The sequence below is a fragment of the Chionomys nivalis genome, chromosome 2, assembly GCF_950005125.1.
Source record: "Chionomys nivalis chromosome 2, mChiNiv1.1, whole genome shotgun sequence".
Taxonomy (NCBI): domain Eukaryota; kingdom Metazoa; phylum Chordata; class Mammalia; order Rodentia; family Cricetidae; genus Chionomys; species Chionomys nivalis.
The window spans coordinates 99369447-99395997 of record NC_080087.1 but is presented as its reverse complement, the minus strand read 5'-3'; the positions used below and the strand labels follow the sequence as shown (position 1 = coordinate 99395997).

The 26551-nt window shown below is 40.0% G+C and overlaps 1 protein-coding gene across 9 annotated transcripts in view; it reads left to right on the top strand.

Annotated features, from left to right (window-relative positions):
* Positions 1-26551, top strand: part of Pam (peptidylglycine alpha-amidating monooxygenase) — a 289755-nt gene that overhangs the window by 54792 nt on the left and 208412 nt on the right. The window lies entirely within an intron of this gene.

Genomic DNA, 26551 nt, shown 5'->3' with positions numbered 1-26551 from the left:
AACTGTTTAAAATACACAGAACCCTTTAAATATTTTTACAGGCATCACAGGGAAGCTAAGGCTCTTGAAAGTATGAGAATTACATATTCTTACTTATATTTCATCCTGCCTATGTGATACTAGCATAATGTGGGACGGTACTGTTGGAAGAGCACAGATTTATTTGTGCTTTGAAGTTCCAAGTATGCAGACAGTCATTTCATACATAGGTTCTATTTCCACGTGTTTCTAGGGTTGTTCTGGAATGAACTTTGTGCTTGATGAGATACTTAAATGTACATCTTTTCTTGAGGATAAGCGTTTTATCCAGCCTTCTGATAAGAACACTGGGCCATCACTTGTAGCATCAGGTGGAGAGCTGTGAGTGACGATTTTCTTCTGGAAGTTTATTTTCGATTTCAGCTTCTCTCCTACAGGCTGCCTCATCAGTAAGCAGTGATGATGAAGTCTGCAACCCACTGCTCGGTCACCATACAGAGCGAGTGTTCTTCCTGTAGGTCTTTCCCTGGATTGCCAATAAACAATTTCAGCACAGCCTACAAGCGCTGTGATAGCGGGTTTTGAGGAGAATAGTAGGAAAAAGGTGTTTTCCTAAATGTTAGTAAATAGCTTCGCAAGGGGACAGGAGGTTGAGAATGGCTTGGATGGGGACTGTGCTGTCTCTTCCGGTGGCTGAACAGCAGGCAGGCAGATTGCTCTGATGAGAGATGCAAAACTAGTTTAGATTGTTCATTTCTGGAGGCTTATAATTTTAGACTCCTGTGGAATATGCTCTACTAACTTTGATTTGTTTCTGAGAAATTATGCTAGTGGTACCTGAATACTACATGTACTTTTCTAAAAAAAAGCAGTAAGAAATAATGGTTATAAGAGTGTAAAACCATATTAAAATTTACATATAGCTCCTAGGAACTGAAGGATATATCATCATAAGTAGCACAAATGTTTATTCCTATAATTTTTCCAGTCTTGAAACTATACTAAAGCAGTCTTACTTAAACCTTTTTGAAACTTGCCCTTGTGTTTGTTAAGTTGCTCATTGATTGTTCTTAGAAACCATTTCTAAAAGGTGGGGGCAAACTGTAATAGTACGTAATTTAAATTCCAGTATGGTAAATGTTGAAGAGAGTTGAGTCCATCTAAACTTGTACCCTAATTTTAAAAACTCTTATTAAAATAGACTCATAATACTTGTGCTAGAAATAAAACTATTATGCTTCATGTGAAATCATATCTTTTTTTTGCTCTTGTCTCAAGCAATATAATAATTCATTGGTTAAATGAATTTATAGTTTAAAATATAGGTTCAGTTTCAATTTGTGTCAAAGAAAATAGTCTTCTGGCAGCTTGACTGTGCAGGTAGTTCTCTCGGTGGCCTTTATCCTGCTTGAGTCAGACGTAGACACATGCTGCTCAGGCAGAGTCATCTTAAAAATGACTCTAGAAAAGGTTTTCTTCCCTTTTCATGCCGTAGTAAGAATGCATTTTAAGTGTAATGGTTAAATTTGTTCTCGCTGGGTTATGGAAATGCCAAGTCTGCAGACTTGACAGCATGCGGTAAATGAAGTGGAGCAGAAAGATGATTCTTTTTTTTTTTTTTTTTTTTATTCTTTTGTAATTAAAATTTCCAACTGTTTCCCATTTCCCTCCCCTCCTCCCACACATTGCCCCCTCCCCCCACTCCCCTCCCCCATCCCCACTCCTCTTCTCCTCCCCCCAGTCCATTCCCCCTCCCTCTCGATACTGAAGCGCAGTCCAAATTCCCTGCCCTACAGGAAGACCAAGGTCCTCCCACTTCCATCCAGGCCCAGGAAGGTGAGCATCAAAACAGGCTAAGCTCCCACAAAGCCAGTTCATGTATTAGGATCGAAACCTAGTGCCATTGTCCTTGGCTTCTCATCAGCCTTCATTGTCCGCCATGTTCAGAGAGTCCAGTTTCAACCCATGCTTATTCAGTCCCAGTCCAGCTGGCCTTGAAGAGCTCCCAATAGATCAGTTCCACTGTCACAGTGGGTGGGTGCACGCCTCATGGTCCTGATTTCCTTGCTCATGTTCTCCCTCCTTTTGCTCCTCATTTGGACCTTAAGAGCTCAGACCGTTGCTCCAATTTGGGTCTCTGTCTCTCTCTCGATCTATCGCCAGTTGAAAGTTCCTGTGCCATTCTCCTTGGCCTCTCGTCAGGTCTCATTGTCCGCCACATTCCGAGAGTCCGGTTTTATCCCATGTTTTTTTTCAGTAGCAGTCCAGCTGACCTTGGTGAGCTCCCAATAGATCGGCCCCACTGTCTCAGTGGTTGGGTGCACCCCTCATGGTCCTGACTTCCTTGTTCTCTCTCCTTCTGCTCCTCATTATAACCTTGGGAGCTCAGACCGGTGCTCCAGTGTGGGTCTCTGGCTCTATCTCCATCCATCGCTAGATGAAGGTTCTATGGCGATATGCAAGATATTCATCAGTATGATTATAGGATAGGTTCATTTCAGGTTCCCTATCCTCAGGTGCCCCAATGAACTAACTGGGGACATTGCCCTGGGCATCTGGTAGCCATTCCAAGTTCAAGTCTCTTGCCACCCCTTAGGTGGCTCCCTTACCTAAGGTATGAGTTTCCCTGCTCCCCTATCCAACCTTCCTTTATCCCCAATCACCCCAATTCCCCCAGTTCCCCTCATCCTCTCCTTCACACTTTTCTCTCCCCATCACCCCTCATCCCCATCCCACCCCACCCCCAAGATTCCAATTTTTTGCCCATCAGTCATGTCTATTTCCCATAGCTGGGAGGATATCTATATGTTTTTCCTTGGGTTTACCCTCCAGAAAGATGATTCTATTGGCTCTCGTCAGACAGATCACTGAAAGGGAATCCACATAATCCGAGGAAGTTGTATAGAGAAAACAGATGTGTAGTCAACACCCAGAGGAGGCCGGAAGCTCAAGTTGTGATTCACTGTTGAAGCCAGAAGTGGGAGCCTGGGTTCTAGGTTTTGTATGACACTGTCAATGTTCATGATTCCCAAGTTTTCCTGTCCCCATGATTCCCAGTTTAGAATTGACCATTTCCCCCCAGTCAGCTTTTAACCCTTCCATGAAAAGAAGTGATCTGTGTAGCACAACGAAGAAGGTTTATTAGCTTCTTCTTGGCTCTACCCAATTACTATGGGAGTTGCTGCTTACCAGGCACAAAGGTCTTACACTATAGTTTTGTTGGTTACAAGTCACCAGGACTGAGGACATTTTTCTCCCAAGAGGCTCTGAGGAAGACTCCAGTTCCATGCCCTTGTAGCTTCCCTAGGGCCACCGGCTTTGTGCACCTTATTGCTTCCTTCTTCCGTTTTCACAACTAGGAAGAGAAGATAAGCCTTTGCCTTGCTATCTCTCTGGTTCTCTGTAGGCAGAGAAAGCTCTCTGCTTTAAAAGATGCATGCTGTCCCTTAGCCTGGGTCCACTCGTATACCCCAGGACAGCCTAACCATGTTGGTGTCTTTATCTTTAGCCACTTAAGTAGTCATACCTGTGATGTTGTGTGGCATATTCACAGACTCTACAGTTTAGGGCATGGGTATCTTTGGGGCCATTTTGCTGCCTCCTACAGAAAGATAACGTTAAATTCCTAAATCTGATAATTTTTTTTTTACATAAAGTCGTGCCAATTGGGAACATGAAATTCTGGCCTAATTCAATGAATACACTCCTCCCGGAGGATATTAAAATGCCTCAAGATAAGTAGTCAGGAGAAACTGAATTAGAAAGAAATGTTTCTCTAATTCCAGTGTTCAAAACTCTTGAGTTACAGAGGTGAGGCTTATACAGCGACGTGCTTCTCACTTTAAATTTTTATTGAGAGGCTAACAGTAGAGCAGGTTAATTAAACAAGGCTGATTAGGTAGGGACTACAGAAATTCTATTAGTTAAGTCCTATGTGAATGAGCCCGAGTTTTATTTTAGAATCTGAAGGGTAATGGCTGGGCCACTGGAGACCCAAACATGAGACCTAATAACCCCAAGTTTTGAATAACACTGTCATTCATGAATGTCATGAAGCCATGTGAGTTATGAGCTCTGACGGATGGTACTGGCAAGTTTGCCCTATCATTTCCTATGAAAGGCACAGTATATTATTATGATCAATACCTCCAGGCCCAGCTGCAAAAACCAGTTTTTTTTCTTGTATATATCCAATATGTACTATTAATGCTGCTGGAATCTTAGTGTACAGATTTATACATATTGAGTATAAAATAGTTTACCCTTCAAAGCTTTTTAACCTTTGCTACAAAACTAGCAGGAATAGATGGGAGAAAGAAACTACTGCAGTGTGTGTTTATTTTGGGCAAAAGTCCTCAATTCCATTTGCTCTGGTTCTCTGGAGAAAAGTAGATGGAAAGGGGAAAGAGCTGGTTTCTGCTTATATTCTTAAGATCAAATTGAAATCATTTACTCAGGAAAAACTAAACAGTACCGTAGCAGCTCGGCTTAAAGCACAAGGGCTTTGGCAAACACCTATATTGTGAAAAGTAGTTATTTTTACTCTTGTTTCTTTCTGTTTCCATGGTAGTACATAGCCTTAGGATTTCATATAAAAAGAAAATCTGATCTTACCTTCTTGTGGTGTTTACCTGTCAATCAAAACATGAAAAATATCAATAAGTTGTATAATTCAGTGAACCAGTTATCCATAACTATTAACCTATAAAATAGCTGTAGAAATAAAAGTATATTTGCTTGTGTTTTTGTTTACACATCTCTTTAATATCTACTTTTCATCACCGTGTAAACCATTTCAAGTTCTTACATGAGTAAAATCCAAACACCTTTAAACATGTGATTTTTAAACAATTTTGTATTCATCTGCTTATTTTACATCCCTACCACAGCATCCCCCATCCTCCCCTTCTAGTAGCTCCATCCCCACTCCTACCCCAATCCCTTCTTCTTCAGTCTCCATCCAGGAAAGGACAGGGTCTCCTATGAGTATCAATAAAATATGGCCTAATATGATTCTTATCAAAGTAAGAATAGTCAATTCAATACTGATCATTTGTTTTCTCTAGTTCTAGTAAATTAGGGTGAGGAGGGATTAAATCCATTTCACTTGAAAAAAAATTAAAAAAGAAACAGCTTCTTCAGAGAACAGCTGCTTTCTCTGTGATAGAAGAGATTGTTTCATCTCAAATCAGCCTGAACCAGTGCCCGTTGCTTTCCTAATCCTTTTTACTTCGTTAAGACATTATCTAAAAAGTTTATCTTTGAAAAATAAAATCAGAGATCAAGAAGCTAATGAAAATTAGAGTTTTAAGGGTTTGGAATCTCCTTGGTCGGTAGGTGGTAGATAAGATGGAAGGAGACTTCAAAACAAGAACTTCAAAGACTGCGAGGATAAGTCAGTATTTTGAAAACTAGTTCAGAGTTTGATTTCTAGGGGGAGTTTCCTCCCACACACACTAGTGGGAGCAAAGTCAAGCAGCAAAGAAGTGCTAGAGCCAGGGGCTTCTCCTGAGTCTTGGCTATTCCAGAGTCTTTGCAGATCAGAGAGCTGTCACCACACTGCCCATTTCTCTCACTGACATTCCCTGCTTTCTCTTAATTATTGATGCTCTCATATTGTGCTAATCTCTAAAATGGGGTGAGCAGTGCAGAAAGAGAAGCGATCATGGAGATCATTCGTGGAGAACATTCTTCTCTGCGGTGGCCTTATTCCCGCCAAGCTCTGTTATGGGAATGGGATCCTATAATGGCTGCATGTTCTTGCAATTAACTGTTCCAAAACGGTCTTTTGAGAGGAGGATTGATGGAATTAAAGGGTCCTGCTTCTCGCAGCTGGATCTTGTGGCCTGGAGCAGAGGGAGAGGAGCAGAGCCATGCAGCAGTATTTTAAAGGGCATGAAAGCACAGGCACAAATGCTTGCTGCTCTTCCACTGGCTTTTGCTAGGCCAGTGCTCTGTGGACAAGTCGAGCGGAAAAAGCCTACAGAGAACGGATTTGCCATGCCTGTTGTTGAGTGTCTGTCATAAATGACTTAACAAACAGTGAAGAAACTGTGATGGGGATAGAAGTTTGGTTTCTGGTTGTTACCACAGCCGCGCTAGTGACTTGAGTGACGGTTAGGTGTTTTCCCTCAATGCAAAGGCATAAGAAAGGAAGCTGGAGACTATCTAGTCAGCCTTTAGTGGTCGTCATCAAGGGCGGAGCTCACCATCTCCAAACTTGCATAAACTGAAATAATCTCATAGCATTTCTATGGCACAATTTAAGCTAAAACATGCCTGAGAAACTCAGTAGAGAAAAATGAGAGTAATATCACTTACTAATGGCATTATGAGAGTACAAGACTCATCAAGCAACATTTGCCTTATTGGAAAAGGTCATCATGGTCCCCTTCTACTAAAATGCAGGCACAATAATTAGTATAGGACCCCACTTCGCACAGGTGAGGTGCAGTAAATACAGTGTAGAATAAATCAGAGGGCAAGGTGATCTTGGGCTTCTAGAAGGTTTGGCTAAGAGCATGGGTGTGCAGAAGGAATGCCTTTCTGTCCACATAATCACTATCATTTTGCTTTCATGCTAAAGTTTGCTAAACAACAATTTCAGCAGAATGCAGCAAGTTCACTTTTCGTGACTCCAGCTAAAAAATACCCTTTTCTGAAAATCCTGAGTTTACTTGGCAGCCAACCTTTGTCATCCTATTAGCCTTTTTATTTCCCCACTCTCAATTCTGCTTTCCCAACTGTACAACTCTGCTAATTTTCTCTTGAGTTCTTTGCTTCACAAAGTATTTTCCTTTTCTCTTTTCATAGCCGACTCCAGGTGTGGCACTAACATTATATTCCAGCGACTTCTCTAGGCAGTCTTTCTCTGATTCTCGTCTTCCTTTAAGCTTCTTGTGAATTTTATTTCAAGCCAATAACTCCCATCCACCAAATGCCTACTGAGGATACAGCATGATGCTGCATCCGGAGGCCACTGCCCCTCATTTCCCCACCATAGATTCCTGTTTGTACGGTTACCCCTGTTTCCTTCTGATGAGATGATTGGAGACTTTGAAGGAAAGCGTAGGCTAAGGAAGAGCAGAGCCACTAGCCAGGATACAGGCAGCTGAGGAAGCCTGAGGGATTTTGTCACTGGAGAGGCCCCAGAAGCAGCAGCACAATGCTTTTGAGGCATTTCAAGAAAAATGGATTGTTGCAGGAACACCCAGCCTTTCTGGGTTCCTTTAGCTTATCCTCTCAGTTAGCCACAGCCTGTGTTGCAAAACTTAAAATCTTTACTTTATATGACATCACTACAGCTGTTCCAATGACCCATATATCCTTTGGCCATTATTTCTCAGCCTTGGATGCTAACATTTAAAAAAGGAAGTCTCTAAATTCTGTGTAGAAGAAGCCGGGGTTTTCTAAATGAAGTATACGAGGAGCATACTTATCCCTTGAATGAACATTTAGCAATTTGGATGGTTGTCTGCAATTATCTTTTAATATGCTAGCCCTGTGAAGATTTTCCAGCAAGCTTAAACCATTGTTGAAAGACTGATTGTACAGAAACAATAATTTGAAAATGTCCTTGGCTTAGCAAAGCGTTGAAATAATATCTGATTTTTCTAATCAGTGTATGCTTTAGTTTAAAGAACTTCCCTGATTGGTTTGCAGCTCATTTTTTACTTTCCCAACTGATGCCTCACCAGCTATCTGCTTTCAAGTTTTGGTATTTAGAAAAAATCTTTTTCACCTTTATACTAATGCCAAGAAAATGGGGAGGGCACTGGTTTTTAAACTTGATGTTTAACAAAAGGAAAGATCATTGTTGATGAGGTAATTTAGTGAGTCATCAGGAGTATATGCTTATGCCTGGACATTAGTAATTATGGGATCGCAGTTATTTCTCAAAGTGTTTACCCTGAGTTTAAGTTTTACCCTACCGACTATGTGCATCATGACTTGGATCTCCTGTTAATCCAATAGGTTAGGTCACTAGCCTAGTCTGCTAGGGTGTGGAGAAATCATTGCTGCTTGTAGTCACAGGTTTTAAATTCTTTGTCACAGAAGCTATATCGAGAAGGAGTTATGAGGTAATTTGCTTGTTAAGATAAGATGGGAATACGAGGAATATGAAGGTACACTGATGTAAACATCTTTATTTCTTTACTCCCTTCATATGAAACTGCCCAAACGTAGCTGTGCACAGTGCCTGCTTCTTGTCCCCAGTTCTTACTCCTCTTTCTTTTCTTTTTTGACTATTTGTTTATGTTGTTTTTGTATGTGTACATCTGCATGCCTGAGTGTATATATGTGCTCGATGTGTGTGCGCAGGAGCCACCTTTAGATATCCCTGGAACTGGAGTTATAGATAGTGTTGAGCCAGCTTGCAGGTGCTGGGAGACAATCCTTGGTCCTCTATAAGAGCAGTAACTGCTCCTAACTTCTGAGCCATTTCTCCAGCCCCAATGAGACTTTTTGTTTTGTGTTTATTGTTATTAATATCTTAGGGTGTATGGATGTTTTGCCTGCATGTATATCTGTGCACCATTTGCCTGGGTACCTGGTCCCCTCTGAGGTCAGGTATCTTCTGCAACTGAAGCTAGAGATGGTTATGTGCTGGGAATTGAACCCAAGTCCTTTGAAAGAGCAAGCTGTCATCTTAACCACTGAGCCATCGCTCCACATACCCCCCTCAGACTTCCCTTCCCTATAACCCCTTTCCTTTACCAACTTTTCAAAATTACGTCTTTACAGGATTGATAGTGGTCAGTTCTCATTCTCCCTCTGATGAACTTTTCAGGCGCATTTGTAACAAGTCACCCTCCTCCACTGCCTGAAGCATCACTTTCTCTGGTTGTCTTTGTCCTAACTTGCAAGTTTTAGGTCCCCTTCCTGATTCTCTATCATCTTCCTGACTCTAAAGCTGGAGTTTAGTACTCTGCTAAAGTTCATTTTCTTTCTTCCTTGTTTTAAAATAAATTTTTAATTTTATTTATTTGTATTTTATGTATGAGAGCTCTGCGTATATTTTTGCATGCCAGAAGATGGCATCAAATTTTATTAGAGATGGTTGTGAGCCACCATGTGGTTGTTGGGAACTGAATTCAGGAAGAGTAGCCAGTGTTCTTAACCACTGAGCCACCTCTCCAGCCCCCTTGAGTTCATTTTCTCAGTGATCTCGGCTGCTTTTGTGGCTTTAAATTCCATCTACATACTTGACAGATTCCAAGTTTGTATTTCTGACCTAAACCTCATTGATGAACTATAGATAATGTATTCCTGTGTGAGGTAAAGTGATTTGTATACTGTTCCCACCACCCTGTGCCGAAGCCAAGATCTTTTCCATCTCAGCCATCCAGCAGAACATCTTTATGAACACTTTAGTGTATGTCTTCCCAGGCATCAGAGGCCATGCATGGCTTGTTTCTACCCCCTCTTACAAGATCTTGTTTTATATGCTGGGTTTTTCCCTCCCCCGTCCCATCATTTATTATGGAAACATTATGTATACTCAAATATTTTCTGGAAAAGTGTCTTATAGTAACTACTTGTATACAATACAGTTTATTAACTAGCCCTTTATTGCTAAGCATTGGGTTGCTTTACATAACTTGCACATAATTCAAGGCAAAAGAACACGACATCCTTTTAGTTTTCCACCCTGGCAGTCACTACTCATATGTTTATCGCTTAAACGCAGGTCTTCTAAATCAGGGTGTACTTTAAAGATTAAATGCAAAATAATTTGAAATATTTAGTAATTTTCACATTGATTACTCGAAATTATAATTAGGCTATATTGGGTTAAATAAGATATATTTAAAAATTGATTTCACCTTTGCTATTTTGCTTTCAAAATGTGACTTCCAAAAAATATTTAAAGAATGCGCATGCTTTTAGTTCAATTTTTATTAGATGGCACTGTTTCAGTTGCTCAAGGTAACTTTGGAGGCATGCATTGCCTTCCTCTTCTCTTATAATGATATCCTGTTAGTGGCACCTTCAAAGCGTATCTGAAATCCAACTGTTTTTAAGCATCTCCATCAGTCCCACTCAGTTCCAACCATCATTAAATTGTGTTAATTTTGACAACAAACGCTTAACTTGTCTTCAGGTTTCTCATGTCCAGTCTTAATGTAGAGAACCACAGTGGCTTCTTCAAAGCATATGTCTGATCATGCTTCTCTTCTCAAAACTCTTTGATAGTTTTTTTTTTTTTTTTTTTTTTTTTTCTAGTCACTGTAAATTAGGTCCTCAAAAGCCAGTCACCAGGCAGTGGTGGCGCACGCCTTTAATCCCAGCACTTGGGAGGCAGAGGCAGGTGGATCTCTGTGAGTTCGAGACCAGCCTGGTCTACAAGAGCTAGTTCCAGGACAGGCTCGAAAACCACAGAGAAACCCTGTCTCGAAAAACCAAAAAAAGGAAAAAAAGATGATCCCTCTATCCCTCTGCCTTTATTTCTCCACTTCTCCTACACAGGCAAACATGCATTTTCTGGTTAGAAGAATTGCCCTTGCCCCCGCCTGTGTGGATCTCATCCCACATACTGCGTGCACTCTTTCCTGTCCCAGATGCTCACATTTGTGGAGCCTTTCTGAAGACTCGGAAGTTAGTAGCTTATCCTTCTTGATTGCTTCAGAGAGCTGGTTTCTCGTCCTCTGCTTTCGTTTGTTTTGATTTTAACATGACTTCCTAGCTAACAAATGACACAGTTTTCATGGGTAGTTGAATTAATTTTTATGTCTTTCCACTGTGACCCTGTATTCTTTGATAGTAGGAAGCTTTACTGCCATGTCTCCAGCTCTAAGAACACGGCTTTGTCTTTGGTGACAAGTAGCTATCTGTCGAAATAATGCATATTCTGTATGATAACATGCTTTCTAGGGCATGCCTATGAGTAACTGTGAGTATCGCAGGAAATGACCTCATTTCCTATATTGAAAGTAATTAGGAGGTGGGGTTGGATGCTCAAGGTGTTCTTGCTTAGAGTGGGCCTTAAGTACTGTGTGAGGGACCAGCGTTTATTTTAGATGAAACATGGAGAACATTTATATTCTTTAGATTTTAAAATTAAAATTATTTTAAAGTGATAACATGAATCAAAAATTATACATGTTACTGGGGTGACCAGCAGTGTTGTGCTCCACATATGTTCTATGTAAGTTTAAATCAGGCAATTATATCTTTCTACTCAATTATCTATTTTTGTGTGTGGGAAAAAAATCCAATGTCTTTCTGTTTAACTTTTAAAAATGCATCATTATCTATGGTTTTCCTGCTGTGCTGTGACATCCAGGACATTGTGTTCTCTCTGTTTAACTAAGCACAGCCCCTTTGATAGCCTTTTAACATCCCTTTCCTGTGTGCTGAACTCCTCAGCCCCGAAACTACCCCCCTTCTCTCTATGTCCCTGAGACAAGTGAGATCGTGTTGTCTTCAGAACCATTGCAATTCTTTCAGTAAAAATCAAAGCAACTTGAAATTGGCTTTCACCTGGTCCATGAATGAAAAGAAAGTGGTCCCGATTCATAATAATGCCTTAAAGAGACATTTAGTAAGAGTTTGTGGGAAGGTGGGACCCACTGAACTGGTTATATGTTGGGAAAGAGAAGAGCTACTCAAGTTGACTTTTCTCTAATCGTTAATATCAGAGTTGCTGAGGAGATAGAAGAACTTGGCAGGTTAAGGAGGACAAGGGTTCGGGGTATTGATAAGGTCAGTCTTAAAGATTATACAGGTCAAAGAGCCTTCTTCTGAATTCTTGAAATGTCTCATGCATGTTTCAAGCATTTCATATAAGAGATACACACTTTACAGTTTTTTATGCTAGCTGTCCTCCAATTCTAGCTGTCTTCAAATTCATGCTATAGGAAATTGATTTTTTCCTTCATTTTCATGTAGAAATTTAAAGCAACCCTAAATATACATGTTACAGAAACATTAATTAGCCCTCAATAAATACATGTCAAATAATAATAAAAGGTATTGGTGAGAGATTTCTTTGTATATGGATTCAGTTGCTGATGATTAGAAATACTGGGATATGCATGCTTGGAACTCTTCAAGAAGATGATACTGTATTGTTTTAGTCATATATTCAAAGAATCTATCAAAGACTATATTACAAATTATTTTAAAATGAAACTATGATCTCTAATTTCAGAAAACATTGAAAAACTGAAGTCCATTATGCCCTGGTCTATTTGAAAGCTTTATTGCTAAGGTAATATAGATTATCATTTTGACAGGGTCTGGTGTCACCTAGGAGACATGCCTGGAAAGTCTGTGAAGGAGTTTTGAGATTAGGTTAAAAAGAATGTGAGTACCACCGTTCTGTAGTCTGAGGTACTAGTTAATCCCAGCACTCGGGAGGCAGAGGCAGGTGGATCTCCGTGAGTTCGAGGCCAGCCTGGTCTACAAGAGCTAGTTCCAGGGTAGGAACCAAAAGCTACGGAGAAACCTTGTCTCGAAAATAAAAAAAAAAAAAAAAAAAAAAGGAAAAAGCAAGAGAACGGAGCATCAACATTTGCTTCTTAACTCCGGATTCAGTGTGACCAGCTTCTTCAAACTCATTTAACACTGCCTTCTCTGCCACATTGGGCTGTGCTTTTGATCTGTGAGTTGTGTGAGATGAACTAAATCCTTCTTTATCTTGTTTATGTCAAGTATTTTGTCACCGCAATGAGAAAAGTAACTGAGACAAGTGCTTTGAATGCTTACCCCATGTTTATGGGCAGCAGGGAGTTATATGACTGTTGTTTTAGCTGTTTAGTGATGGACACAAGTCTTGATAATACAACCCCCCCCCTTTTTATTAGTACTATTGAGTCTTCTTTGTTGCACTTCAAAAGTGGCTTTCTGTAAAAAGTTTTATGTAGAACCTAAATTAAAAGAAAATTCATTAAAAATTATAACAGGCTAGGTGAAGGAGTTGTATTGTAAATGGATCACTTGGAAAGGAGCACCACACAGTCACTTATTCTCTGAATTTTGATCAGTGGTAGATTTTCTGTAATGGTCTCTGTCTGTTGCAAAGAGACTTTTCTTTGTTGATAGTTGAGAGCACCCTTAATCTGTGGGTATAAAAACAACTATTTAGAATGTAGTTAGGAATTATGCCAGTTAGCCGGGCGGTGGTGATGCACGTCTTTAATCCCAGCACTTGGGAGGCAGAGGCAGGCGGATCTCTGTGAGTTCGAGACCAGCCTGGTCTACAAGAATTATGCCAGTTAGTAAATTGGTGGTTACATGTTTTCCTCCAAAATCCATGACCACAGTAACCTCAAGTAATTGGCTATGTTTTTTTAGTACCAGGCATGGTTCCCCTTTTATAGTGAAGGCCTTAAGTCCAGGTAGCAAGCTGTTTGTTACAGCCAAGGTGGGATTGCTGGTATTGTATTCTTAGGGTTATCATGCCATGCAGGTCCTTGCTGTAGTTCATAGGCATCGTATGCTTATGAGAGATAAGATGGTTGTTTCCCTTGGAAGTTTTCATGGCACCTACTGGGACCAAGAAAGCTAGCCCTCGAGTGGTCAGCCCTGAAATCATATACATACATGTAACATTATATGGACTGAGTAGGTCACACCTATTTTTAAAGAAAAAAGAGGCCAGGGGCCATGAAATTGAGGGAGAGAGAGCAAGGAGGGTTACGTGAGATGCGTTGAAAGAGGAAAGGGAAGCGGAAAGTAATATGTTTTAATTTCAAAGAGCAAAAAAGTTAAATCAGGCTAAACCGTTAACAGAGAATGAAGCATGCTCCGTATTATTATCAGCTTCTCCCTGAATTGTTTGATTGGCTCCATCAAGAAATATTTACTATGAATAATTGTTAGTATATTATACACTATTATTTTCATTAATTAACTGTGTGCCAAATTAATATAAGTACATATAAAATCATGAATTTCTACCTTTGTGGAATTTATAGTCTGGTAGTGATAGGAGAGACTGAAAAGTAACTAATCATTATATTAGCTGTTAAGAATGGGTAGCACTACGTGGGGAACTGGAGCAGAAAGTGGAGGTGTGAGTGATGGGGAGTTTGTGGTGGAGTAAGCAATTTTAGTTTGGGGGCTTCCGTAATGACTCACTAAGAGGGTAGGTTGAAGAAAGACCTCCAGCAGGTTTAAAATGAATGAATACTCATAGCTTCAGGAAGATTATTTGAGCCATGGGAAAAATGTAAGGCCACAGGCCCTGGTGCAGGCGTGTGCCCTGATATGTTTGTGTACCACCACTGTCAGGATGCCTAGGACGGAGCCAGTGAGCTGAGATCAACTAGAGAGGGGGTGAGTAGGTACCAACATGGAATGCTGGCAGCTAATGGTCCTCACACGAGTAGGAGCCACTGGGAGGATTTGCACAGGAGCTGTGTGGTCTCCCTTGCCTTTCCCAGGACCCGCTTTGCCTGAGGCTTTTTTTTTCTTTTTCTTTTTTTCTTTCTTTCTTTTTTTTTTTTTTTTTTTTTTGGTGTATCAGGGGACAGGAGAACAGTGGATCAGAAGCAGAATAAATTTTGACTCTGGCATAGAAAATATTTACTGAAGGATTTGGTATAGATAAGGAAGAGTGAAAACTAAAGGTGACTCCGAATTCATGTGTAGGGAAGTTGTAAGGTAGACTATCTGGAGAGCAAATTGTATATCCCCGTGTGATATTTACTGATAGTTTATGGTGAAGTATAAAATAATTGGTTTCGCTGGCTTTAGTGGGATTTTGAGGGTTTTAAATGTCAGAGAATCCTCTTTCTGTCATGTCTCTCCCTGGAGTTGTTTCTTGTCCTCTCTCTTAATTGAAGTTTCTCTTCTCTCTCCCAGTGGAAAACATTCATTATTTTCTGAAGCATTTATTCTCTTCTGTGGTGGATTATAGCTGCCTCCTTGTTATGTTGTTTAATTGGACTATTGGCTACAATTATAAACCTATTGAGTCATATACATTTACTTGTCTGGAGAAACAAGGCTTTAATGTAGTAATGTAGCAGAGGAGAATGGATTGTGTTCTCTAAATCTACTAATTTGTTCTCATCACTAACGTGTTGTGGAGAGAATACATTTTCTTTAAAAAAAAACAATAATCATTTGTTGCAGCTGGGAAAGGCACTGAAGGATGTGACAGTAGTCTGGAGAAAATTTAAAACCTTAGACATGGGAACGGAAGCCGCTGTCATTGGCAGGGCAGTCAGCCATTGAATGGGCACATGCTCACCCTCAGCAGCTGGTGGGGAGGCAGTGAACTGGGAGCCAAAGCTCTGAGGAGTCTAAAGTTTCAGTGGCTTTAGAATTATAAGGGTGACTTTGAACCTGTTTCTAAAATTTTGTCGTTTTAGTATATGAAGCGTTTCACTTAATACGCACCTTTCTGAATCATCTATGATTATAAAAACATGATGATGAAAACTGATTTCTGAATTTCATAGCATTATCACTGGCTTACGGTGAGATCAAGGCTTCAGTCATTGCTGTGACAAAACAGTGTGTCATCAGAGACCCTGGAAAATAAAACTGAGATAAGAAAGGTGCTTAGCTTTAAAGGTAGTAGATCCTTCAGACAAGAAAAGACAAAGTAAGGGTTAGAGCAGTGGCTCAATGGGTAAATTGCTTGCTATATAAGTATAAGGGCCTGCGTTTGGTACTCCAGCACCCACATAAAAAGCCACAGATGGTGGTGCATGCCTGCAATCCTAGCCCCAGGGAAGCAGAAAGAACTCAACTATGTACCTAACTAGCCTTGTTACATAGATGAATTCCAGTTTCAATGATAAATTTTTCCAAGACCATAAGGTGAAGAGTCATTGAGGACATCTGACGTTGACCTCTGGCTTCCATACCTGTGTGGACCACTGTGTGTGCACATTTGTACATTTATATGTACATACACACATGCATATGCCACTTACATGTCTCCTCAAAGTAGCAAGTGATAAGATTTCTATATAATTATATAAGCTTTTCTGATTATGAAATAAACTAGTTGTTTGATTAATTAAACATAATAAATTAAAATAATTCAGTGAATAATTATGAGGCAGTACACACTAATTCTGCACCCAGTATCACTGAGAGCAGCTATTTCTGTGACATTTCAACTCAGATCGTAAACGCCATCTCTGCCGGCCTCTCCTGCTTTCCGCAGTCCTCTTCTCTCCCTGGCAAACTGCTGCACATTCTTCATTTTGCATTCTTGAAACCCAACTTAAACATAAAACTGCTTTGTAAAAGTCACTTGTAATCGTCCCGCAGCTCTGGGCTATGCTCTTCTCAGCCCTTCTAGTAGTAACCCCTTGGTGGCCTTTGACCCTGGAGGTCACCATTCCCAAGAAACAAGTCTTGGTGAAGAAGCTAAATGTCTGCCTTTGCTCACGACATCCATCTGAAATCTGGGCAAAGTCAACCCTTCCCTCCTCTCTGTCACCTGTCATCGGTTATTCAAGGTCTTGCTGCATGTACAGCCTCTTGGAGATATCCAGTTATTTATAGACAGAGTGGCACTTGTTAAATGTTGAAAGTGTTTTTACTGTCACTAAATTTCTTTCACTAAAATACAATCTTGCGCGGTCATAAATTTAATGCTCTTTTAATGTATGATACATCTATAAAATACAAACATGTATCCCTATATTTCGATATAAATATCTTCATTTTATTAGGCAACCAAAATATTTTTACAAATTCTTTTCAGATACCGTGTCTTGTCTTTTACCCACACAACTCCTTCAGTTATAGTAGAATTGCCTTAGAGAAGGAACGCAGCACAGAGCACCGCTGCAAATCACAACTATTTTAGGAAGAGGCATCATTGTTGATTCTGTTCATAATCGACAGCGCTCCTCTTTTTTGGTTTGGAGCCTGTCCTGTATATGGGAATCTCCACTCTCATTTCTGTCTCTTGTACTCCATGGAAATGTGCAGCTCTGGCAGCTACCCTGGATGGTTTTGCTGTCGTGATTAAAACACAGATGGAGCTCATTTCTTCCCCAAGTGTTTGATTGGCAGACACTCTGTGATCAACACTGCTCACTGCTGAACACATCAGCACCATCTGCCTTCCGTCTGCCTGGAGAGGCTTGTCACGGTAGACTTTCCTCAGCCTCATAGGAACCAGCTGAAAGGATGTGTATGCCTTCTGCTGAAGCCATCAAATGATTTATGGAAAGCTAAGGATAATATGTAGAGATGTTCGTGACAGTCAGCTTCCAGATTAAAGAAATATTCATTTAAATTGAACTTTGAAAAATGTGTCATTTCTCTCCTCTGGTTAAGATATTTAGAGCATAACACAAAGCCACCGTGTCTTGAAAATCCAGTCTCTAAATAAATTCAGCTGATGGGGCACTTTGTTTTCAGTGACGTCGTTAAAGATAATTTCAAACCAGAGTCATGTGCTTTGAATCGCTAGGTGAGTGCTACTTATGAATGGCTGTCCTCTAGTGTGATCTCTCTTTAACCCAATAAATAGTTAAGGTTCTTCCAAAGAGCATGCTAATTTTCAATTTTTTATAACTTATACATAGATTATAATAAATTATACTTCCTAATTTGGATGCCAGTATGAAGAATGGGCAGATACATGTTTAGACAGTGTTGATGCAGGTAAGTGAATGTAGTTTGGGTACTTTAGAAGAAAAAAGATTCATTGAAGATATTATGAGCCCAGAAACAGTGATACTAGGAGGAAGAGGAGAAAGATTGGTTCACTGTTCTAAAAATAACAACTTGAAGAACTGGTTCAAACTTCATTGCCTAAGTATGTAAGACATATACTTATATTATGCTTAATAATGTGAATTGTATGTATAATTAAATAACAGGAAACTGGTTTGAGTTCCTTCTTCCTTTTCAACTTAATAAATAAATATAATTAATGCAGTGAATAAGTGCTCTGTAGTACTTATAAGGGGAACTAAACAAACTAATATTGGAACAAAGAATAAAGGACTTAGGCTTTAAAACATTCTAAAGAACTATGGACTAAATACTCTTATTGTTTGAGGTTTCTAAGGACATTGGCTTATAAGTCAAGGGCCGTAGTGGCCTTTGTATTGGGGTGGACACTGGCCAGTTTTCTCTGAAGCTAATCTCTTCACAGGTGGGGTAAAATCCATGGCACCCTTGGAAAGGAGAATGAAACAATAAAGAAGGGAAACAGCTATGGTTCTGTAGACTCTTGCCGTCATCATACCAGAGCCTCTCAAAGATGAACGCCGAATCCCATGTAGTTTATCATAGTTGCCTATATGAAAGCTTGGGAATTTTCAAGGTCAGGCTTGGAAGTAGAAAGGGAGGGAAAAAAACGATTTTAACTTTATTTATTTATTTATACACATTTGGTTCACAGAGCAAATACCTTTAGGGACCTACATTCTCAAAAGGAGAGAGACATCATAATTGATATCACTGGTACCATTGCTGTAAATGACACGGAAATTTAGAGTAGGGAGGAACTACTCCCCAAGTTACTGGAGAGTAGCACAGTTTGTTCATTTCGGTTCTATTCCAACAACTTGTGTCTTTTTCCAAAGTTACTTCTTTCTGCACTGCTTTTATTTTCTCTTGATGTTTACTCTGTCACCCAAACATGTCTTTCATAGTGGTGGCACTATGAATCTCCAGACAACTTGGCTCGATGACATTTGGTTAATAGAGAACTTGAACTTGTAACCATTCCAGAAACTTTGCTAAGTGCTTTATTTTACTCTAAAAGAAAATAATTACTTGGCAAAGATTAAGCTGCCTAATATGACTTACCTAATCCAGTGGAGGGAGTAGAGTCCGGGGTACTATAGCAGTATTCTGTATCTAATGCCATTAAAATAGACAAGATCCTAGAATTTCCCAGAGTGTGAAGAGCTAATACCTCCTTGAGTTCATGCCCATGCCAAGAACAGAGCAGTTGAGAACAGTCAGGATGAGCGTTTCTACACAGAGGTAAGAGGAGGAAGACGGAGAAATGGACTGTCCTGTGAACACCTCTATGTGCTCTGGCATGTGATCACATTTGCCTGTACACTCTGTTACGTCTGTTTGCCATCATCCTGGTACCTCAGTCTGGATGATAACCTCTGCCTGTGCCAGGTTTACTGGATTGGTGACAAAGTGACAAAAATGTGTGCCTCAGAAGAATTTCATTCTTCGTGGTTGAAAAGGATTCCTAAGCAGCATCTGGGTTAGGTACTGACTGGGTTGAGGGACAGTGAGCCTCTTTGATGAGAACAGTGGAAGGGTGCATGGCCCCGAGAGAGCCTAGGTTCCCTGTTGATAGCTCCAGGCTTCATGTCCACGTTCTCTGTTTCTTTGTTTTCTTGTTGGTCATATAAAAAAAAATAAAATAAAAGCTCTCAGTCCTTAGGATCTCCAAAAAGTGTTTGTGATAAAGACCTATCTGGTCAAACTGAACAGGTGAAAGAAACGGGTTCACAAAGAGCAACGTGGTAAGAGATGGCGAAATAGGAGTAGCGGTTTCCTGTAAGGGCGTGGGGATTGGTTGTAGAGGAAGTCACCTATTGAGGCAGTAGTTACACAGGTGTTTCATTTTTTGAACTAGAATTATACATGGAGGAAGTCCATCTCATCCTTGTACATTTTAATCTCTGTTAAAAAAATAGCATAAAATATTAAGGTAAGGGTGTAGTTTTTAAAGGTATCTCAGATCGTTATTGACTCGCAGTCGTGTCCAACCTTTTGGCAGTGAAACACGACATTGTTATATTCAGAGATCACACTCAAGAATTGCAGAGCTGAGGTAATGCCCACACATACGCACACACACAGCACACACAGAAATAAAATCTCCAGAACAATCTTCCATGCTTTAAGTAAGTTTGCGGTTTGTGTTGAGCCATATTCATAGCTACGTTGGCCTAATACAGCTCATGGATGGCATAATTGCCCCCTGTGGCAGAAATTCTAGAGCCTGAAATCCCAAATATAGGCAAAATGCTCAGGGAAGCTCCCTCTTTAGGAAAGTTCATAAAAGTGCTGAATAAGGGTAACATGACCCAGTGGCAGGTCCAGAATTTTATGTGTATTCAGCTACTTATTAATTTTTCTTATTGACTGAGTTAACGGTTTCTATGGCTATGATAAAATGCCGTGACCAGGGCTGGAGAGATGCCTCAGTGGTTAAGAGCACCACCTGCTATTCCAAAGGTCCTGATGGAGGAATTACTTTCAATTAATAAAGAAAACTTCTTGGCCCTGATAGGACAGAAAATTAGATAGGCGGAGTAAACAGAACAGAATGCTGGGAGAAAGAAGCCGAGTAAGGAGTCGCCATGATTCGCCCACCAGACACAGACGCAGGTTAAGATCTTTCCTGGTAAGCCAGCTCATGGTACTACACAGAATATTAGAAATGGGTTAGATCAATATGTAAGAGCTAGTCAATAAGAGGCTGGAACTAATGGGCCAGACAGTGATTAAAAGAATACAGTTTCCGTGTAATTATTTCGGGGCATAAGCTAGCCATGCGGGCGGCTGGGTGCCGGGGACGCAGCCCCGCCGCTCCTATTACAACAAGGTCCTGAGTTCAATTTCCAGCAACCACATGGTGGCTCACAACCATATGTAATGAGATCTGGTGCCCTGTTCTGGCCTGCAGGCAAAGCACTGAGGATACTATATACATAATACATAAATAAATCTTTAAAAAAAAAAATGCTGTGACCAAAAAGCAACTTGGGGCGGGGGGGGGGGGAGGTTTGTTTCATTTGTATTTCTAGGTACCATTCCACCGCCTGCCTTTGCCTCCTGAATGCTGGGATTAAAGGTGTGCCTTCCGATTCCTTACCTATTTTTGCTTCTCGAAATGCTTTCAAGACTTTTTGACTTTTACCCTTTTTCAAAAAAAATTTTTTGGAAATTATTTTTTTTCTTTGTCACTTTTTTTTTTTTTTTTTTATGTTCCCGCAGGTAGTCCTGTTCGACTTTGTTTTTTTCTGATCTAGTGTGATTACTGTGTGATGGCTACTGGTAGAGACACGTAGTATTCAGTAAACACTAATTCACACAGAACTGCTGAGAAACTACTGTTTGTGCTCTATGGTTGCCTGTTTTGGTAATTTGACATTCTTATGAACACTCCAATGCTAGAAATTGAAGTTAGGGCCCAACATCTACTCAGCGAGCCCTCTACCACCAAGCTATACCCTGATGTAGCCACCTGACGTAGCCACCTCACAGTTCTATACTTCTTTACTCTTTTTGTAGAGCAATGCTGTGCTGGTGTACTTTAGTGTGCTTTACATTTCTCTTCTGCATTTCCCCCATTTAAAATTCTTATCTTTCATTAAAATCTTAAACTTTCTACACTGTCCCTTTGACCTTGTTGGTCCGATAACATATTCACATGTGCACAAAGAAATCGAAGAGGGGGCCCAATGGAATCAGTTTTCTTTTTTCTTTTTTAATGTCTAGTTTAAACAAAAGTATTTGGTGATATATGATGTGCTTGCTGGTCACTCTGAGTCCTAGAAGGCAATGTAATGAGCAATGCATTATCCTAGAATTTCTTGCATTCGACAAAATGGAAAGATTGGAAGGAAGGCAGCAGATGTAAGAGGCTGGGATGGCAAGGTAAGAGTGATGGACAGGGTCTGGGCTGCTTCTGTATTCTGTACATTCTCACAGGATTCTTGTTGGTGATGCCCACAAGTTAGATTACCTAGAATGTCACAGTCTGAATTCACTCTAAGGCATTTTGTCTGGGTCAGTTCTTAAAGTCCATGCTCAATGGTGCTAGATTCAAACTCCAAAAGAAAAATCTGCCCCTAGAAAGAGATTAAATTAGGAAGTAGGATGCTGACACAGACATCAGTAATGAGGAGATGCCAGACACAGCTGAAGAGTGTGCCCAAGGTCTCCATGAGGAAATAAGTCACCACCTTACCAGGCCCCGACAGGTGAAGACATGCGGGATATTGCTCAGGCCAGCAGAGAGACCAAGGGCTGGGGCTCACAAACCTGTCCAATTACAGTCTTACATTCCAGGAGCCCTGTCTAACTTCCGACTGCCAAGAGTGGCTTTAGATGAGCTAATTTCTGTATTGGAATGGATTTACTCTAATGGTTTGGGGATGCAGCTTGAGGAGAGTTTGGGTAATGTGATACCCAAGGATGAAAAGAATGGAAACTTCAAGGAGGCAAACGTGTCCGAAGTATTATGTACCAATCTCAGATTCTTGGTGCTTTATAGTATAGGACAGCAGGAGACCATGTTAGAGTCTACGCTGTAAAACTAATGAATCTAGGAGGCAATAAAGCCTTTTCTCCATGAAGAGAATTCAAGCTTCGCTTTCATTTTTCAAGGGTCCTGGATTATGAACAACCAAATTTCAAAATCAGCTTTAAAAAAACTGCAGCGTATTTAATGTTTCTCCATTAAACTCGCTAAAGTCTTTTTTAACATGTTCAAAAACACAGTCTCGGAATGTGTAGCGGAATTGAATAATGTGTAATGTAATTGAATATATTTCTAGATAATGCTAGAAAATCCAAATGAGTCATTCTTTGTCCAACCACAATGCTCTGTTTTCCATTGCCCCTTTTCCTGATTCTGCGTCAGGCATATAAAAACTTTTCCAAGTGGATGTAACTGAGACGATTTTTACAGAATTTCATAATGCTGAGAGTAAAGATTTAAAACATTCTCAGATCATGTCCTTTGAAAATGGCAAGTTTACATTGTAAAGAGGACGGATGCATGGATGAGGACTGGGAAATAAAACGTAAGATGAAAGTGAATGTGAGGGAAAGCGTTAGCCACTGCAGAAACAGTTCTCTCGTGCTTAGAGAGTTAGAAGATCGCCAGAAACCGTTATGGAAGAGAATGGTTTCACAGTGTGTGCTGAGCAGCCATGAATTGGAATAGAGTTTCAACATTCAAAGGTGAGAAGGGGGGTCCGTGAGCAGAACAAAGCTGATTCAGGAAACTCACCATTATCTCAGTAAACCATGAGGAAGAGAATCACAAGACAATGAAAATCCATTTTAAAAGTCTAAGTGAAATTAACTGGTGATTTATAAAACCTACTTTCAAAGAATCAAATCTTTAAAATGTTGTGGTTTTTTTTCCTTCAAGCATTTTATGTCTACAATGGTCACATAACATCGATGTGGGAATAATTAGGTATGAAAGACAGAGCCCCTGGGTGACTCAGTTCTTCCTGCTTCTGTGTGGATTCTTGGAAGGTACTCTACAACAGTCAAAGTACAATCAGGGTGAGCAATTATAAAACGGGATCTTACAGCATGCTCAGCTAGAACTTGGAGTTGGCTGCAGTCTTCTTCAGTTCTGGGAATTTTCTTTGAAGAGTTAGGAAAATCAAAGAACCCTAAATAAGACCTAGGATCGAGTTCTTTTTTTTTTTTTTTTTTTTTTTTAAATTTTATTTTTCAAAACAGGGTTTCTCCGTAGCTTTTGGTTCCTGTCCTGGAACTAGCTCTTGTAGACCAGGCTGGCCTCGAACTCACAGAGATCCTAGGATCGAGTTCTTAATGCTAGTAGACACAATTTAATTTTCCTTTAAACCCACACAGTCCATGCTCATACCTTAACTGTCTTTTTTTTTTTTTTTTTTTTTTTTTGGTGCAGAGATTAGGACTTTTCACGTGTGAAGCACACACTCATCCACTGAACTACACGTAGAGTCACCAAAGCTTGACTGTAATATCCTTTTTTCATGCATCATTTATACAACAAGTCTTACCTTGCATGATAATCAAACCACAGAAAAGGAACGAATTGACCACAATAGACTCTCTGTTCTTAGAAGAAAAATATACTCAAGCATTTATTATATAATCTAGTTCATATAACATTCTTTGCATATTTATGGAGCATTAATTTGGCAAGTTTTTATTTCACTGTAGATTGGACTACAAATGGAAGCATAACATTTGGCTTATTAAAGACCTGTTTAAAGCCTACCAGACAGTTTAGGGAAGCAACATTAAAGACATTTCTTGATTCTTAACTCATTACCATACTTTATGCTAATTCTGTTGTTGAGTTAAAGACCATGACACTCATGAATATTTAAAAAAACAAGAGGCAAATATTTATAAACATACTATATGAAACCAAGTATGGCTTCCGTGGGAACAAAAAAATCTGCACATATTTTACACTTGTAAAATTTAGTCATAGAATTTAGTAATGGATGCTGACAAAACTCTACAGATATCTGACTACATCCTGGTCACTCTCTCTATACCAATGGAAGTTGCCATTTGTAGTCATTGCTGAGACAGTCATTTTAAACTCCTCATATTAAATAAAGAATTGCCAGCTTTTTGTATTTAAATATTTTCCCAACACTTACATTATGTCTGATAGTGATTAAAAAGCTGAGTATAATTAATTGGTACTGTGTGTAACTGTGATAACTGGCATCTGGTTGCTTGTCCCGCTGTGCAAATTGTTCTGTTTCACTGGATCCATTCTGTTTTGAAAGTTTTTAGGCTTCCTGCTCAACACATGTGCACCTCTCCCCCGTGTTCAAAAACAGGGGACAGAGTTTCCAAATTAATCTCATGATAGAGGAAAGATTTATCTTATCCTCATATTAAAATTAAGAAATGTTGGGCTGGGAATAGGCTTAATTGACAGCGTCTGTACCCAGCATTCACAAAGCCCTGGGCTCAGTCCCCAGCACCACACGTGGTACAGAGGTCAAAGCAGAAACAATAGAAGTTCAAGGTCATCTTCAGCTGCATAGGAAATTCAAGGTCATTTTCAGCTGCATACCAACTTCAAGGTCAACTTGGAATGCATGATACTTACTCTCAGGAAAAATCTTTTTAATTAAGAAATTTAAAATTTCTAAAGTCACTTTTCTATGTTGTGAAATGTTATGAATTTGAGGTCTCCCCAAAGACACACCGATGTATTTTGGAAGTTTGGTGATGTCCTGGTGTGGATCTTTTAAGAGTGGAATCTAGTAGAAGGTGGTTAGGTAATTGTAGGAGACTCATAAGAAAGGATACATGGAACCCTGGTCAGATTGCTATAAAATGAGCAAGCCTGACCTCTGAATCCTGCCTTCCTTGTCCTGACTTGTGGGTGTTGTCTCACCCCAGTAAATGTATCCATCATGATGTCATATACCATCTGATAGAGGCAGCAAGTCCAAGCCAAGTTAAAGAGTTGCCCATCTTAGACTTTAATTTTTCTGTGACCAAATAAACCTCTGTGCCTCTAGATTTCCCAGACATAGATATTTTGTTATAGCTACAGAAAATGGGTCAAATAGGTCATTCTATAAATAGTTTGATATTGAAATCCATATTGGTATCATATTGCCGCTATATCTTATGTCTCCTTACCTCATTGGGCTTCTAGGAGCCCCTACGGTGATTAAGTAATCATGAACCCCACACTGATGGCACATGAGTAAGGCTGGACAGCTGCAGCTCCCGGAAAGGAGCTGTTTGTCCCATCTGATTATTGATGCTTTCAGGTGCCCCTGAATCTCCCCACCTGGTAATGATTTAGCTTCTTGCATAACAATCAAAGGAGGAAGCTAAAGGAACCCATTGCCAAACATGAGTTAGATGACTAATGGTTTAAAAATCAAACATCTTGTTAAGGACTTCTAAGAAGAAACCTTTGAGTTATGCTTTGTTTTCTTAGGTAATTCTCTCTGCAGTTGTAAATGGGTTTAAATCTTGTAGTATTATTATCATTGTTAAACACTGTTAATTTTAGATTTAAAACTAAAAAACCCTTAAACTTCAGATAAGAAATCATCATCTAAATCAGATATAATCTTAGTAGTTTGAAAGAATGAATTCAGAAGGCAGTCAGACTTCCTCCTTATAGAAAGCTAGCTGTTCACTGCTTATGAAAGGTCAACAATCAAATTCCAGATTCTTAGGTCAGCAAGCTATACTGGAAATAACACTCAATGTGGAGTCCGGGGACTCTGACCTGGAGTTTAAACTGTGCAGATGTGGACTGTGTGGACTTCAGCAAGTCATGGAACCACTTCGGACATTAATTTTAAAACAAGATAAGGGGAGGGAAAGGGGGAGAGGGAGGAGTATATTTCGTGCGTATGTGAAAATAATACTACTTTCTAAAATACATAGGCCTCATGCCTCACTTTGTTTCCTTGGTTAGAAAACTAAAGATTCCACCAGACATTTTATCCTTAGGAAGTTTTATTTTAAGCGATGTCTTGATGGGGGGAAGTGCATTTTGGGGTTAGGAAGAAACCTAGTGCCAGGGAAACTCCCAGGAATTTACAAAGATGACTCCAACTAAGACTTTTAGCAATAGTGGAGCGGGTGACTGAACTGGTCTTCTCCTGTAATCAGATTGGTGACTACCCTAGTTGTCATCATAGAACCTTCATCCGGTAACTGATAAAAGCAGATGCTGAGACCCACAGCCAGGCACTGGGCCGAGCTCTGGGAGTCCTACTGATGAGAGGGAGGAAGGGTTGTTAAGAGCCCAGGTGAGGTGGGGGTGTCAAGGTCATAATGGAGGAACCCACAGAGAAAGCTGATCTGAACTTGTGGGAACACATGAACTGACAGCTAAGGAGCCTGCGCAGAACTGACCTAGGCTCTTGACATT